We start from the raw sequence: 18,183 nt of genomic DNA on the forward strand, positions 1-18,183 counted from the left end.
TTAAAGAGAAGATACAGAGCTCATACCTGTTAACCTTTGAGCAATAACAAAAACCGCCTTGGACGACAGATTTAGACTGCCCTAGTGTTTGCACAAAGTGAATGTGGAATAAATGTCCTTACCGAAAATCAAAACTGCTCGGCTGGAGGCCTGTTTCTCCCTCTCCCACTCCCCCCTGCTTGTGTTCCCTCTCTCGCTGTGTCTCTCTCTGTCAAATAAATAAATAAAATCTTAAAAAAAAATCAAAACTGTAAAATTATTTTGAAGAAGCTATGAGGATGCACAGACACTTTGGACAATTTGGCAACCTTCGGGTGCCAAATATTTGCTCATTTGTATATCCATTAATCAACCAATCGATTATTATTATTGATTGGGTCCTAACATACCAGGTATTCTGAGCAAACTTACAATGAAATTGACAAGTCTGGACTTCAAGAAGAAGCTTAGAGAACAGTCTAAACAGATCCTAAATTACAGAGGACAACTTAAAAATGTTATCTCAGGGATGCCTGGATGACTTCAAGAAGAAGCTTAGAGAACAGTCTAAACAGATCCTAAATTACAGAGGACAACTTAAAAATGTTATCTCAGGGATGCCTGGGGGGCTCAGTTGGTGAAGCGTCTGCCTTTGGCTTGGGTCACGATCCCAGGGTCCTGGGACTGAGCCCCGCGTCGGACTCCCTGCTCGGTGGGGAGCCTGCTTCTCCTTCTGCCTCTGCACCTGTTCATGCTTTCTCTCTCTCTCTCTCTCAAATGAATAAATAAAATCTTTAAAAAAAGTTATCTAAAACTGGGCTGGCAACACCCAGGCATTCATATGTACCTCTTGGCTCCTATCCCTTTGTGGACATTATGAATCCATCTTGATGTGTCTTCTGGTTGGGCCCACAGAAGAAGAAGCCTCAGGATGCCTTTCAACACAATACCTAGTATTCAATCTATCACTTGGTATGAGAACTAAAAATTATTGGTAAATGTAGCACAAATAATGTTAGAATTGTGTAGTGAGCCACACACAGGAAGCCCATGGTGAAGCTATAACCTCTTTTTTTACAATAATAAACTCACCTCATTATTTGAAATCCAAAGAGTTAATCACTCATTTGGAATAAAAAAGTAGATCTCAACAGTTGGTCTCAACTCTCTTAGACAGTCAACCCCTAATCTAGGGACTTTTCCTTATTTGAGAGAACCATAAATAGAGCATAAAGAATTGCAAATCAATATTAACAAAGCGGCACATACTAGACCACTTAAAAACAAACCCAGTAAAGTATATTGCATTGTTCTCAGTTTTTCAATACTTACGCAATAACAGCTGTCAGAGTAAAAAGATAAATCTTGCAATTTCTCTCCAAGGAATGGAGAAGAAAGAATATAGATGTATTAGTTATATATAGGACAAAGCCACCAAGGGCAGGGGAGACAGATGTTATTTTTAATGGTATTTTGCTTTATTTTAAAAGGCAGTCTCCGTAAGTGAACTTTTTCTGAGGGCCAATGACTTACCTGTCTATGCTTCAAATCACAGAATCAAACTAGAGTTAAAATGGTTTTATCGTCAGATTTAGTACCTAAAATATATTTCTGATGGGGAGGGGTGCTGGTATGGGGGGAATGCCAGAGTAGAAAGAGACAATTAAGGAAGAAAAAAAGATTCTCCAACGCCTCTTCTGGTTCCAATCTTGATGAATCGTTCATAGAATCTGCTGACTTTTTGGTGCTGAATCATCAGGGTCCTGAACTGCTGAGGCCACCTTGGTAGCCAGTCACCTGACTCCTTAAATTCCAGGCTCTCCAAGGGAAAAAATTTGGCAGGATGGCTGGTTGTACCTTGGTATCTCTCAATTTACCTGGAACGTTCCAAATTGAAAGGAATAAATATTAAGGAGTTCAGTTCCATTTTCTTCAATATTCTTGTGTAAAGCTGGGTAATGGGCACAGACAGAAATTGAGACTTTGGAGGTATTCCATCTCTTCCTCATGTTTCACCGTAAAATGACTGTCTCCAAAATGACTTTATTCGATAATAATGTCTCCAAAATAATTTCATTCGATAATAACGTCTATGTCATTAAATAGAATTTTAACGGATTTGAAATGGTATATACATGTGTTAATACAGCACTCATAAAAGTTTGCAAAAATATACCCGTTGGCTTTTCTTGTGAAGGGTCCTTTTTTGTTCTTAGACCAAGTTCTTTATAGTAGTATGGTATTAGAATATCCTTTCCCCTTTTTTAGAAAGAGCAGGAGGAGAGGGAAGGGGAGAGAAAGGGAAAGAAAGGGAGAGGGAGAGATATAATCTTAAGCAGGCTCCACACTTAGCACGGAGCCTGATGCCGGGCTCGATTTCACGACCCTGAGATCATGACCTGAGCTGAAATCAAGAGTTGGACGCTTAACTGACTGAGCCACCCAGGTGCCCCATCCTTTCCTTTTCTTAAAAATTAAAAAGGAAAGATTAGTTTTTTAAAAAATTATTCCATTTTCAAAACCAAAAATTCGTAATTCCCTATTAACCTCCTAATCTATTTTGAAATCTCAGAATTTAAGAACCATTAATATAGAAGAAAATAACCGATGTGCACAATCATCACAATATTTCAAAGGCTATGTCTTTTAGAAATAAAACATCTAAATTATAAAAATGAAGTATGATGACTATGCTTAGAAAAGTGTTTTAAATAATAGATATTTTTCCATCATCAGATAAATGATAAAGAAAATGTGGTCAATATATATGTATATATATATATATGATGAAATATTATTTAACTGTAAATAAAACACCAGAATCTTGTCATTTGTGACAATATGGATGAGCCTTGAGGGTAATGGGCTAAGTGAAATAAGACAGGGAAAGACAAATGCCACATGATCTACTTATATGTGGAATTTAAAAAAAGTAAATTTTATGTATAAAGAAACATCCAAAACCAAGCTCATAGATACAGAGAACCAAACTGGTGGTTGCCAGAGGTGGGGGTACGGGGTGGGTGAAACAGGTGGGGGGGGTCAAAAGGGACGAACTTCCAGTTCTCAGATAAGTAAGTCCTGGGATGTATTGTACAACATGGTGGCTAGAGTTATTAATACTGTACTGCATATATGCATGTTGCTAAGAGAGTAAATATTGAAAGTTCTCATCACAAGAAAATAAGAATTCTGTAACTGTGTGTGGTGATGGATATTAACTAGACTTACTGTGCTGATCATTTCACCATGTACATAATATGAATCAGTATGTTGCACACCTGAAACTAATATAACTTGTATGTCAATTCTATCTCAGTTTAAAAAAATAATAGTTTTTATGGGGCGCCTGGTGGCTCAGTCGTTAAGCATCTGCCTTCGGCTCAGGTCATGATCCCAGGGTCCTGGGATAGAGCCCCGCATTGGGCTCCCTGCTCCACGGGAAGCCTGCTTCTCCCCCTCCCCCTGCTTGTGTTCCTTCTCTCTCTGTCTCTCTGTCAAATAAATAAAAATTAAAAAAATAAAAATAAAAATAAAAAATAATAGTTTTTCCAACTCATGTAAGCAATATTTGCTTATTACAAAAACTTAGAAAGGAAAAAATAAAAACATTTTACAAATCACTTATAATCCCAGTACCAATAACAGTTCTTTTTCTTTGCTTTTGCTTAATATTTATTTTTACCAAAAAAAGGGGGGCATGGCATTAAGTCAATTGTTTCATTTCGTATTATTTGGGAAGCCTTTAAAAAGATGGTCCCTGAAGAGAAGACATTTCAAAACGACACTGAGATCGTGCCTGATTGTGCAGGTTAATGAACTCACTTTGCAGATGAGATGTCAGGTGGGCACCTGGCTCTGAGAGCAAATGGGATGAAGATGGCTAATCCTCAGTTTCAAGAATTTACACCAAGAGAGAAAGCTGGCCTGGGGCCATGTGCATGAGGACATCCGAAGTATGTTTAATTTTGGACTCCACGAAAATATCTTGAAACCAAGGCGCTCAAACAGCCTTTGTTAGAAAGACAGGGATAGATGGAAGTATGATTATCTCCCATTCAACAGATGGAAAAAACCCAGCTCAGCCAACAGCCCAGGGGGTCAAAGAAGGGACGAAAAGTTTTCGACGCAGTCTTGAGTTCTATTGTTAGATCTTGCAAATTTTGGTAAGAAACAAGAAACAGTTTAACTTTACTTTGCTTGGCCTTTTGGCCTGCAAGAATACTAAGGCAGGCTGACATTTCGGCTACAAATTTTGCAGCTGTGTAATCACTGGGGTCTGGGAGACCTTACTATACTTGGTTCAGCTCTTGAATGCCTTTTGAGACCAAGACAATAGGACTTATAATTAGCAAACTACCATAAGTCTCAGAGTGTGACACATCAAAAGAATTCTTCTTTTTTCTCTTTCCCTACACAGGGACATAAAAATAGAAAAAGTAACTAGTATATTTGCACTGCTACTCACACTAACTTTAAAAAAATATATCGAAACCTGGAGCTTGGCAACAGCAATGCTCACTGTGATGTGAGCGAATTTTATTTTCCTCTAATATCGAGGCTTCCTGCTGACAGGGAAGAGTCACGTTCCAAAGGCAACTATTCCAAACTGTCCTTTCATTCCCAATGTTACAAATCCAGGGCCTGATTACTTTTCCTGGGCCACTCAAATATGGATTCGGTCTCCCTAACTTCTTCCTGGTTTGAGCCAAATCACACACAGATGCCAGATAAATATTCTGAAACACCTCCCTGATCATGTCAGTTCCCCAATCCCAAACAGTGCATGACTAGCCATTGCAGAGAAACCAGGAATTGAGCAGTCAAGGTCCTTCAAAACCTGATGCCCGCCTACCTTCAAAACGGACTCTCCCTCTCCAGCCCTGTGCAATCTGGAGCTTCCAAAGTAGATTCTGCACCTTTCCTTCACGTGCCTCAACCTTCTCTGTCTTTTTTTCCTCAGGCTGTTTCCCCCACGAAGAGGGCAACTCCCTCTCAAGATTCCGTCCATCCCCCAAGGCCAACCATAAACACCTCTCTCAGAAGCTCTGCTGACACCCAACCAGATGCCATCATTCCTTCCTCTGATCCTCTTTAGAAACTGTCCTCTAGGCCCACTTAGTTAATTCTGTCTTGCTTTTTCAGTGAGTGTGTCTCTTTTTCTGCTGCCACGCAAGGTGAAACGCTGAAGTCTCCCTTGAAAGTCTAGGTCATTTTTTTCCTGAAACAAACTTTCTGGGGTGTTTCTACAAAGGCGTCTGTCTCTGAAGACAGAACTAGCTTCTTGTCCTCCCTACCTGCTCTCTTCCTATCAAAGGGAATACCATCTCACTCATTCCACCACGCATTGCTAGCAAATGATGTAATTCAGCACCTTAGCTTGGTTATTCAGCCTCTCATCCCAGGATGATTTTTAATTGTGAAATCTGTTAGGCTCCCTTCTCCAGACAAGCTCTTTGAACAAGGAACAATATACTGGCTTAAGGACCACTTCCCCTGGTTCTCACAACTCTGAGGCAGGCCAATGCGGCCATCTTAATACCTCTGGGGAGGACAAGGAAGCTCGAAGAGGATGACTGACCTGTCCATAGGAATGTGAGTAGAAAAAAACGTTTGGTGGCAGAAGGAGACTCAGAGAAACTGTCAGATCTACTCGGAAGTTCCTGCTGAGTCTAGGACTGGGAAAGTAGAGCGAAAGGTCATGGGGAGAACTCTTCTTCCTCACCATTTCCTTTCCCTCTTGCTCAGCAGAAAGGAGATAATAAAAATAGCTAAGATTTATCAAGTGTTTACTAAAGGGTAGGCACTACACAAGCATTTTACACGTGATGATCGCATTTACATGAGATGATGATATTTATGAGGTACCTATAATTGCAGAAGGCAGAGGATGAAACGGTATCAGAAAATCAGCTTGCCTGAGGTAGACTCGGGATTTGAATCCACATCACTTTGCATTAAAGTCCACGTTTCTAATCACCAGACCAATACCTCTCAAACTTTAATTCAAGATTGAATGCCACGCACTTAGAGAACTCGTTAATGGCAGGTTCTGATTCAGTAGGGTTGCTATGGGGTCTGAGATTCTGCATTTGCCGTAAGTTCCCGGGTGATGCTGATGCTCATGGTCCACGGATGGCACTTTACTCCCTTTAGAAAGTGCTAGAGTTAGTCACTCAGGCCACTGACATTCTCATTCTGGAGACTAGTCTGGGGCAGGGGAAGAAGGAAGCACGAAGGATCCCCGACTCCGTCTTAGCCAAGCCTACTCTTCAAGCTTCTCTGAACGCCCATCACTGTGGCTGTGCTATGTTGCATAACTCCAGCTTTAAATCCTGCCTTCCTTGTGCTTTCCTAGGAATGTTTTCCTTTTGCAGCACATATACATTATTTCAGGTAATACTTAATGGTATCATTTTGTACCGTAATCTTTTTCCAACTGTCTGGAACACAATCTCATCTACACTTACATTATATGCGTTTCAGAATGCCTTGCCTTTTTTCCTTGATTTGATACATCAAGTCATATAAAATTCCCTAATTATAGGGGCGCCTGGGTGGCGCAGAAGGTTGAGCGTCCAACTCTTGGTTTCGGCTCAGGTTGTGATCCTGAGATTGTGGGACTAGGGGAGACAAAAGCAAGAAGAGCTACTCCAGGTACACTTTGAGGATCGGTGCAAATGATCATGGTTAAGCCATGATCTAATACTAGGAAGAGGCACCAGTGAGCTTGAGGGAAGGTGGGGCAGAGCACAACACCTTAGACCATCTTTCTCTAAGGGCGGAGAGCAGGGTGGACGTTGAGAAATGGGAGAAGTGAAGTTTGAGAATTAGGCAAAAAATCAAATTACACGCTAAGAAGACTAGTTTTTTTTTCTTTTTAAGTCAATGGAGAGTCTATTTCAAACAGTGCAACAGTTAATATTTATTGAGGGCTTACAATGTGCCATTTATTATCTTTACAACACTTCTGTGAGGCAGGTGTTAACTATTTTTTCCATTTTATATATAAGAAAACTGAGAGCCATAGAAGTTAAAGAATGTTGAAGGTCACACAACTAGGAAGTGGCTCAATTTGAATTCCGATTGGATTTTCACTTCAGAAAGAGAAATCTAACCAAAGAGGCAAAGAATCTGTACTCAGGAAACTATAAAATACTCATGAAAGAAATTGAGGAAGACACAAAGAAATGGAAAAATGTTCCATGCTCATGGATTAGAAGAACAAATATTGTGAAGATGTCAATGCTACCTAGAGCAATCTACACATTCAATGTACCCACATCAAAATACCATCCACTTTTTTCAAAGAAATGGAACAAATAATCCTAAAATTTGTATGGAACCAGAAAAGACCTCAAATAGCCAGAGGAATGTTGAAAAAGAAAAGCAAAGCTGGTGGCATCACAATTCCGGACTTCCAGCTCTATTACAAAGCTGTCATCATCAAAACAGTACGGTACTGGCACAAAAACAGACACATAGATCAATGGAACAGAATCTAGAGCCCAGAAATGGACCCTCAACTCTAGGGTCAACTCATCTTGGACAAAGCAGGAAAGAATGTCCGATGGAAAAAAGACAGTCTCTTCAACAAATGGTGTTGGGAAAATTGGACAGCCACATGCAGAAGAATGAAACTGGACCATTTCCTTACGCCACACACAAAAATAGACTCCAAATGGTTGAAAGACCTAAACGTGAGACAGGAGTCCATCAACATCCTAAGGGAGAACACAGGCAGCAACCTCTTCGACCTCAGCCGCAGCAACTTCTTCCTAGAAACATCACCAAAGGCAAGGGAAGCCAGGGCAAAAATGAACTATTGGGACCTCATCAAGATAAAAAGCTTTTGCACAGCAAAAGAAATAGTCCACAAAACCAAAAGACAACCGACAGAAGGGGAGAAGATATTTGCAAATGACACATCCCAGATAAAGGGCTAGTATCCAGAATCTATAAAGAACTTCTTAAAGTCAACACCCAAAGAACAAATGATCCAATCAAGAAATGGCCAGAAGACATGAACAGACATTTTTCCAAAGAAGACATCCAAATGGCCAACAGACACATGAAAAAGTGCTCCACATTGCTCGGCATCAGGGAAATCCAAATCAAAACCTCAATGAGATGCCACCTCACACCAGTCAGAAGGGCTAAAATTAACAAGTCAGGAAGTGACAAATGTTAGCGAGGATGTGGAGAAAGGGGAACCCTCCTACACTGTTGGTGGGAATGCAAGCTGGTGCAGCCACTCTGGAAAACAGTTTGGAGGTTCTTAAAAAAGTTGAAATAGAGCTACCATACGATCCAGCAATTGCACTACTGGGTATTTACCCCAAAGATACAAATATAGGGATCTGAAGGGGTATGTGCACCCCGATGTTTATAGCAGCAATGTCCACAATAGCCAAACTGTGGAAAGAGCCAAGATGTCCGTCGACAGATGAATGGAAAAAGAAGAAGTGGTATATATATATATACAATGGAATATTATGCAACCATCAAAAAGAATGAAATCTTGCTATTTGCAATGATGTGGATGGAACTGGAGGGTATTATGCTGAGCGAAATGAGTCAATCATATGACCTCACTGATATGAGGAATTCTTAATCTCAGGAAACAAACTGAGGGTTCTAGAAGGGAGGAGGGTAGGGGGATGGGTTAGCCTGGTGATGGGTATTAAAGAGGGCACGTTCTGCGTGGAGCACTGGGTGTTATGCACAAACAATGAATCATGGAACACTACATCAAAATCTAATGATGTAATGTATGGTGATTAACATAACATAATAAAAAAAGAAAATAAAAAAAAGAAAGATAAAGGGATGTTTCTGGGTTGCACCTGTCTAATAATGCACATAACTGTAGGACAGAGACCATGGAGAACCAGGGAGCTCAAGGGGAGCAGGGGTGTTCAGTTCTGCTGTTCTGGTTATGGAGTGGGTGGTGAGAACCTGTAGAGAGAGTTGTCTGGTTGGATATATAGATGTGGATGAGGCAAAGACGGCTAAACTAGAGGCACAGATTTGAGGCATTGGGCTAAAGGTCATAGTCTAAGCCTGGAAGTTAAGTGACATAAGAAGAATTCTGAACAGAGCTTTGTGGGGGCAGAGAAGAGGATTTGCACTTAGGCAGGTGACAGAAGAAGAAAAGAGAGAGAGAAGGAAGGAAGGAACGAGGGTAGGAAGGAAGAAGAGAGAGAGAGAGAGAGAGGACAAACTGACAAGGGGGAAAGAGGTAACAATGAGATTCAAGGAGAGGGAAGTCCCTTGCAACCAAGGAAAGAGAGAACTTCAAAAAGGCCTATGGCAACAAAACTTGCAGAGACCTCAGGAAAGGTAGGGATCAAAACTTGTTGGCGTTCATCAACTACTAGGAGATCCCCACTCATTTCTGCAGCGGCATTCCTGGTGCAAAGGGGGGACCCGGAGGCCAGGCTGCAGTGCGTTCAGGAATGCACGGAGGAGGAGGAAACCTAAGGAAAGAATTAGGGTCAGGGAGGGCTGCAGGAAGAGAAAGATGGAGAGACAGAAATGGAAAGAGAACTTAGGCAGGGTGTTGTCTGCTTCTTCTTTATGATGTGAACCCATTTTTCATTTACATATGAAAGGTGAATCATCAAAAGAATTGAAAAGTGTGAAGATGCAGGAGACTTCTTAGTGCTGTTTTCCTGCATCTATTCTTCCCTCGCTCAGATGGGGGGCAGTTTCCTCTTCAGTCTTTAACGTCCTTGTTCCCGATGAAAGCTACCCACCTATTTTTCCCCCTTCCGTCTAGTTCCACACAGCGTTGCCCAGTTAATTTTCCTCCTCTTATGCCCTGGCTCGTACTCCTTCAGTGGTACTCTGATTTTTCAGATAGGATCCAAGCTCCTTTAGATTTACAAAGTCGTTCTCATTCTGCTCGACCCCATCTCTCCCCATCCTTGGAGCCCACCCCACACATCCACACACAAGCCAGAAACCTGAAGCTGCCACCTGCATCCTGCCCCATGATCCCTCGCAATGCCCACAGGTTTCTTTCGCCCATGTAAGTCCTACCCTCCCTCGAGTCTCTGTATATGTCACCCTTTTGACGCCCCTGAAAGCATAAAGAAATGTTACCTCTTGTTCTGCCCTGGTATGTCGTTAACGCATCCTTTTCATGAATATGATCTAAAAGCTCACGTAGGTCTATCACTGAGAAAAGCATCAAGGTTGTAAACCCGCTAAAGCGACAGCCCACGGCAACCACCGGGTCAGGATTTCTTTGCTACTTAAACGACTTAGTGACATTCCTTTTATCTTGTCTTCTATTTAACACTTACATCATTACAAAAATGTGTCCAACTTCTCATCCAAACTGGACTGCATGTTCTTTCAGGAAAGAAGCTGTGTATTAAAGAATGGGTACAGATCATCTAAGATTTCTATCTTAGGAACATACAGCAGGAACTGAATAACTACTTTGCTGAAAAAGAAAACTGGACAGAATTTGCGGTTTTAGAATAAGAAGAAGCTGCACAAATGGAATTTTCTTCTCCCCCCTGTGATACGCTAGAATGTAAATGGAGCACATCCAAAGCTTTGGCCTTTTATCGCATTATGAGATCTTTGTTTTTTCCAAGTCATGAATTCAAATAGGTGCTTTGAGTTGATTTCTTCTTATAGTGGCATGCATGCTGCGTGTTGTTTGGTGTGAAGACTATGCCTCTGGTTTTCACATTCTTTTCTACAATGTTTTTATTGTAACAAGCTCTTTCATTTCTCTTGGAATGTGATTGAATTTCTGTATGTTATGGAACTATTTCTAAAACTCCCTTTTAGTTAAAAAGTGTCACCTCCAAACTTGGATTTTTATGAAATGAATCACCTCTATGACTTTACCAGATTACTCTAGTTTTCGCAAGCTACTCTTTTGTTGCAAGTTTTTAATAGTCGTTTCATAAGATTTATTTAATTTTTGATCTCCATCTCCTGCTACCATTTGTGTGTTTGTTTTAAATGGGATTCTGTGATGTATTTTGATAATTTAATCAACTTTGGGGGGCATTTTATTTCTTTTGCATATAGCATAACACGGATATTTGTTCCCCAAAGGTTCCTTTTATCTTGTTCCCGATTTGGATGTTCTTTTCCCTTTAGTTCAACTGTTCCTCTGAGAATGTAATCATTTTTTTTTAATGCACTGCTTTTATTTGGGTCATTTCTGAAAACTTTTTCATCTATTTCCACATAATGTGTTGCAATCTTGCTAGAGAACTATTGGATTGACTACCTCCCCCAAATGTGCCTTTTTGAACCCGATTGTAGGGCTTCCCACACGCGGGGCTCCTGCGCCCTGGCGGGGTGGGATACCTGCGGATGTCCACAGAGCCCTGGGTGGACGTGCCGATCCCCCAGAAGGCAGGTGTGGCCGAGCACAGGCTGGTCCTGAGTTCTCACGGGCTGCAAGCGTGATGGCAACACCAGGCACCTGCTGCCACTCTGTGATGCTCTGAGCACAGCCGAGGTGGGCCCTGCCACCTGGACATCAAACTTAGTGCCCAGCCACACAGTGAGCCGCTGCCGTCATACACAAGGGGCTGTGAGCCCTGGGAGGTACAGCTGGTGGCACAAGTTGCTGAAGGGCATGATGCAGAATTGGGAGGAGTAAGGGCTGCAAAGGATCCAGGCCGGGGCACCCTGGGGGATGAGGACAGCTCTCTGTGGCAGGCCCAGATCTTTGTTTTCGCCTAAAGCGTATTCTTCTGTCCAGCACCGCCCTGCAACCCAGGCAGCGGGACGCACCGCCATGTCCCTGTGGTCCCGTTGTGTCACCGTCTCGCTCCTCAGAGTGCAGTCTGTATGGGCATCAGCCTCACCGGGGAGCACATCAGAAATGCCAAAGCTCAGGCCTGCCTCAGCCCTTCTGAATCAGAATCTGTATTTTAACAGGTGCATACGCATTAGTGTTTGAGGAGTGCTGCATCCGAGGGTCCGCTCTGGATTTCCTGTGGCCATGAAATGCCCTCTGCAAGGGAAATGCCCACAGGGAGTCAGTTTCTTCTAGACAAGCTTCATACCTGCAGGTCCTCAGAATCCCCAGAGTCTGCTCAGTGCTTAGGGCATAAGTGGTTTCTTCACCACATGCATCCTCAAGTGCCCCTGGGGCTCAATGGCTGGCCAAGGGACAGCTGTGACACAGTGGGGAAAGGAGGACATTAGACCTGCAGGCTGAGTGTCCACAAGAATGCTCCCAAAGCGAGGCCCCTGGAGGAGCAGGGAAGAGCCAGGGGTGGGGAGGGGGGCGGGCCCAGGGACCCCACCTGCACTTTTCCTCCTGGTTCCACACATAGACTGAAGCCCACTCTTGCCCTTTTAGAGGGGTCCAACCTATTTGTAGGGTGATGGCTATAGAAGAATCTATGCTTTCCATGAAGTTTTAAAATACTTGATACTAAGGGCACCTGGGTGGCTCAGTCAGCTAAGCCCCTGCCTTCAGCTCAGGTCATGATCCCAGGGTCCTGGGCTCGAGCCCCGTGTTGGGCTCCCTGCTCCGTGGGGAGCCTGCTTCTCACTCTCCCTCTGCTCCTGCCCCTGCTTGTGTGTGCTCTCTCTTTGTCAAATAAATAAATTAATTAAAAAATTCAAAAAAAATACTTGAAGGTGCCTGGGTGGCTCAGTCGGTTAGGCGACTGCCTTCGGCTCAGGTCATGATCCTGGAGTCCCGGGATCAAGTCCCACATCAGGCTCCCTGCTCAGCGGGGAGTCTGCTTCTCCCTCTGACCCTTCCCCCTCTCATGTGCTCTCTCTCTCTCTCTCATTCTCGCTCTCTCAAATAAATAAATAAATAAAATCTTTAAAAACAAAAACAAACAAAAACAAAAACAAAAACAAAAACACAAAAAAAAATACTTGATACTAAAGAAGTTAGGTTGGATTCCAAAATCATTTGCCTTAAGAAATTTCAACAAAGCATTTGTCAGCGAAAGAAAGTAATAGCTGTTAGATTCTTTAAACATAATTTCAATTGCAGGAAACTCCTGAATGGCTATAAAACAGGTTTTCTATCATCTACTTGTTCTTACCAAGCATCACACAGATAGTGACTGTCAAAACTTCAGCCAGACCATTGATCAAGAATTACAGGTTACTCTTTCTAACCTAATACCTGATAAGAAAAAGTGATATGTAAATTTACACTTCTCATGAAAACATTTGAAAGTATTGTATTGGAAAATTCTATATAAATTCAATACTCAGTATTGTTCCCAACACTTATTTTCTCATCTCTCAATACTAAGAATACATATTGAATTTTTTTCTGCAAAATTCCATATGGATGCTCCCAAATCCTGTCTAATTTACCCATGTACCACACAAACATCACAGGTGCATAAAAAAAGTGAAAAAGGGTGAGAAACATGTATCTACCTAGACAGAGCTGATTAAGAAAAGCTGAGGTGTCCAGAAGAGGCAGGGTGGAGAAGAATATTCCTTCACATTACACATGCAGTATGTCTTTGGATCACAAAAACCTATTATTTCTGAATTCTATTAGAAATATATCCTTTAATAAAGTGCATTTCCTTCCTTTGTGCAATTTGAAAAAAACAGATTTTTTTCCCCTCAACAGATCAGCTTCAAAATTTTTTTTCACATTTTCCTAACATGTAATTATCATCTTCCAAAGACCCAAAAGTGCTGTCAATGTGACTGAAATCAGAATGTAAATATTTTATAAAGAGCTGTCAAATCTCAATTGGCAGAAAACAAAAAGGCCCTGAGTTGCTGTAATCCAACCACAAGGCTACATCATTTAATTGACAGATAAGACATTTTTCTAGTTTCCATTTTCCCATCAGCATTTTAATACATTAGCATGGCGTGCCACTCTGGATAGTCACTGTGACAATTTACTTGAAGATGGAATGAATTCTGAAATGCTCTTGGGGAGATGCCTAGCACAGTAACTGAATTCTGTTTCATGGAACATTTTCACACTCAGTGTATTTGGAATGCCTGTTACTAACACGGACTGCATATTGGCATCCAGGGAATAATGACATGCCCATTAAAAAAGAAAATTAAGGCAAAAGGCTCTTAGCAGTTCAATATTTTATTATTTCAGTCTTTGGAGCCTTCACTCAACAAACATTTCTGATCGCCTATGTGCCAGGCTTAGCTAATAAATCTATGTAAGATCCAAAGGATTGCCCTCTGCCACCCATCATCACAGATCAAAAACGCTGCTAGGAAGAATACCCGAGGTGGTCCCTCCCGAAGATTTACTGCTGCTTCTCTGTGCATTGCTGTCTGTCCCTCTCTCCAGAAGGTTTGTTTTTCCGTTTCATCTTTACCTTTATTTTTTTTCCCCTTCCTTCCTAAGCAATAGACTCATGGGAGACATCTATAAGCCCTGCTTAACTTCTTTTGGGATATCGGACCTATGGGATTTTCTGCCTCTACATTCATGCATTCGGTAAATATTTACGAAGCTTCTTGCAGGGAACAGGCATCCTTACAGGCGCCGTGGTTTTGGCAACGAAGAAACAGACAAGGCCCTGCCCTCACGGAGCTTAGATCATTCTATGGCAAGAGATAAAGAACAAACTGTAAACAAACGTGGCTAAATTCTTCATGTCTTGCCTAAATCCCTTAAGTTGGACGTGTAGGTATTTTTACCGCAAGGGGGTATTTTAGCATGCTTTACAAAAGAGATTTTCTAGTTTTTAGAAGGAATCCAATTTGGGTGCCCGGGCTAGTGCTCACTTCCATGGGGTGGTTAGGGAAGGCTTTAGCAGCTGAGATGTGAATGGGAAGGGCCCCGGGAAGCAGGCAAGAACACAAAGAAACACACTCACAGAATGGTAAAAAGGACAGACGCTGGAGCTGGGAGGCAAGGAGAAGAGTATGGGATGTGTAAGTCACGGTCGTGCATCGGAGTGTTGCCCTTGATGCAGGGGAAGGAGTTGAAGGGTTTTGAGCAGGTCTCAAGCAGAAGAGACGCAGACGTGACGTGGGTTCCCTAGGCACGAGCTGTTGCACACGGAATGGATTTTGGTAAGGCAAGAATGGGAGCCAGACCATCGGGAAGCTCACGCAGTGGTCCAGGCAAAACAGAATGACTTGGGGTAGGGTCGTAACGGAAGACGCAAAAGGAAATGGAGAGATTCAGGATCTATTTGCAAGAAAGGAAAGGGACAGGAAAATCACCAAGAACGCATAGATTCAGAGGCCAAAAGGAAAGCTTGGCTTTAGCAGAGACAGCATGTCGCCGCATTCGCAAAGGAGATCCGACGAGGTAAGCTATTATTTTACACTAAGAGAAGATCGGAATATCTGACACCCTCAATTTACAAATAAAGAACAAAGGTCCTGAGAGGTGAGAAGGCATTTTTAAGCCTCAGTAGAGCTGGCTGTCACCTGTACTGCCCCTCTCATATTTTCCAGCCCAGAGACTCTTCCATTACCCAAGCACCTCCTTCCCTGTCCTTCCCTGGCTCAGCTCAGTACCTATTCAATATTGTGCACGACTTTCTTTCGAAAGGAGTTTCTTTATATAATTTCTTTCACCTGCATTTCCCCCCCTGAACCCAATAAGTATGAGTGAAGTAATAGAGACTGTTAGAAGGAGAATATTTAATATCAGGACTGTAGGTTAAAAGCTGAATTTTGGTGGCCATATTGAGACCATTAGTCCTGAACATTTATTTCAAAAAAAAAAATTTTAAAAAGCAAAAACAACCCAACTCGGAAGTAATATGTTCTTCACCTGCTTTCATAGGCAATTCTAATTCATCTTGATTCCCCCCAATTAGATTTTTCCCTCTTCTTTTTTTTTTTTTAATGTGGAAGAGTCTCAGTTCACTTAGTTTTTATAAATGGATAATCCAAAGGGAATTCTGTGTTATTGAAGAGCAAGCATTCAAAGGGTTTAGTGAGTCGGCAATGCCACTGACTAGCTAGCAGATGTGATCAGCAACAGCACAAGCTCCTAGCAGATACTGTCAGAATAAGCATCAAGGTAGCAGAGTCCAGGGAAGGGAATCTGACGAGTCCAGTTCAAACCTCGCCTTTGACACCTATGATCACAGGACACAGTTCTTAACATCTCCGTTTCCTCATCTGTACATGGGGATACTAACACCCTGACGGCACTCCTGTGAAGATTAAAGAGGCATATCTAGCACAACGCCCAGATCTGAATGCCTGTGAATCAGCTATGTCAGTATTCGGCTCTGAGTGTCAGGAGACCTAACTAATCAGGGTCATGCCGCAGGAGAGCTGATGGTAGGCTCACGAGAGCACAAGAACGTCATCAAGGAGTCAAGCTCATTTACCTTCCCGCTCCAACATCTCTGGCTGTGGTGTGGCTTGCTGCCTTGGAAGAGACTGCCTATCCCAGGGCTAGCTGGTTCTTAGAGAGAGCAAAGGGCGTGGCCCAGAGCCCACCTTTCATATGTAAACCAAGCAATCCAGGATCCACAGTCCCAATTCTCCTCTAACTCACACCCCAAGACAGGATTTCCTGAGCTCTAAGTCACCCAGCACCTGGGACCAGGCGGCCAGAGCCCACCCCTACAACCCAGAGCCCACCTACACTCTTCCAACTGGCCAATCCTCAACCGTTTGCCCCGCCCTGCACAGCTAGTCCCGCAGACAATCCTGGTAAAGACTTTGACTTAGACTTTGTCCTTTCTCTTCTGTCTCCAGACCAAACCTGGTGCTTCCTCAGATGGCCCTGGAGGCAAGGAGTGGCCCTTCTTTCAGGATATGTGAGTAATAAATTCTTTCAATGGTATTGACTGTCATCACTCAGTCACCTTGATAAGTTAAAATCCGTGGCTCCAAATTTTAGAACAGCTTTCCAGGTAGGAAGATGGAGTAATAACAAGGAAAATGTTCCCAAAGATATTCTGCTCTTTTATTTCAGGAAGGGAAAAAATTCAGGAAGGGAAGCCCCCCCACCCCCAGTGTTCACCATCTAGAGTTCATTAGCCAGAACTGGGTTATGTGGCCTCAATAAAGGGATCAGGGAAGGCAAAGATTTTTAAACTAGGCATTTCACTGTCCTTAAAAACAACAGAATTATTATTATTATTATTATTTGGAAGGGAAAAGAGTTATTAGGTAGGCTAGTAGCACTGTCTGCTGAATTTATTAACAATGTTTAAAGGAGATTAAACTTTTTCGCATCTCTCTTTATATTCACTATCAGATTTTGTACAGCATTTTTGGATAAGATGATGTAAATCAAGGGATGATATTTAAGCTTTTACGAATTAGACGAGCTAGAAGATTCTATATATGGTAAAAATTAAAACATTTTGCATTAATTTCCAATAACCCCATGTTGCTACAATTAAGATACAAATGAGTCTTTGAAATAAAATGACTTATTTCCTATTTTAACAAGCATGCTTTCATTGTAATTTTGAATATGATCAGCAAATAAGTAAAAAAAAAGTATCTTTACTAAGACACAAAAATCAAGCACTACTGTAGAGCTATGTTAAGATGCACAGAAAGTAATCAGAAATCATGTTGAAAAACACCAACTTAGAAATTCCTATTCCTCATTAACCTGTTCCACCGATCAAGCCATAAGTCCTTTTATTAAAGCAAAGAACTCAACCCCCAAAGGAGATCTTACCTTATAGTACCTTAGTGGAAATTCTGGATGTCATTTATTTGGCCTCTGATCAGAACACAGGTGCTAGAAGAGAATTAAGAAAATGGGGTTAACATACAACCCTAGGAAGGGAAAAGTCAGTAGGTTACACAAAAGGATTTGAGGAAATGTCAGAAAATTACAGAATTTTCTAGTGAAAGTGATCTCATAGATCAGGGTGCCTAACCATCTCATATAACAGATGAGGATACACGTGGTCAGAGAGTGAAGGTCCCTGTCATTGGCAGAAGAAACGCATCTATTGACTTTCTACGAAAGGTTCTTTGTATATAGTTCTACTCCTCACACCCACCAAAGCTCCGGTCACAGTGAAAGGACATAAAACAAGAAGAGATAACAGTAGAAGTTGCCCGTTCCTTCATTTCATATGTTAGTGATGGTATCCTTGTTTTTTCAGCCAGTGGGTTATTACTATCTACTGCCCTTAGAAGCTCGGGTCTGGTACCTTCTCCAGATGCTACGGACACACACACACACACACACACACACACACACACACACACACACTCACACCTGGCCAGATCTGCTTAGCCCACCTCTTACAC

At 42.1% G+C, this 18,183-nt stretch overlaps 1 protein-coding gene across 1 annotated transcript in view; it reads right to left on the bottom strand.

The window, feature by feature from the left end:
• CHRM3 (cholinergic receptor muscarinic 3) overlaps positions 1-18,183 on the bottom strand; it is a 479,047-nt gene that overhangs the window by 250,234 nt on the left and 210,630 nt on the right. The window contains exon 3 of the mRNA XM_027594112.2: positions 17,600-17,662. The gene's annotated coding sequence lies outside the window, so the exon portion shown is untranslated. The remainder of the gene's footprint in view (positions 1-17,599; positions 17,663-18,183) is intronic.

This window comes from Zalophus californianus, chromosome 15 (assembly GCF_009762305.2).
Source record: "Zalophus californianus isolate mZalCal1 chromosome 15, mZalCal1.pri.v2, whole genome shotgun sequence".
NCBI classification, from domain to species: Eukaryota; Metazoa; Chordata; class Mammalia; order Carnivora; family Otariidae; genus Zalophus; species Zalophus californianus.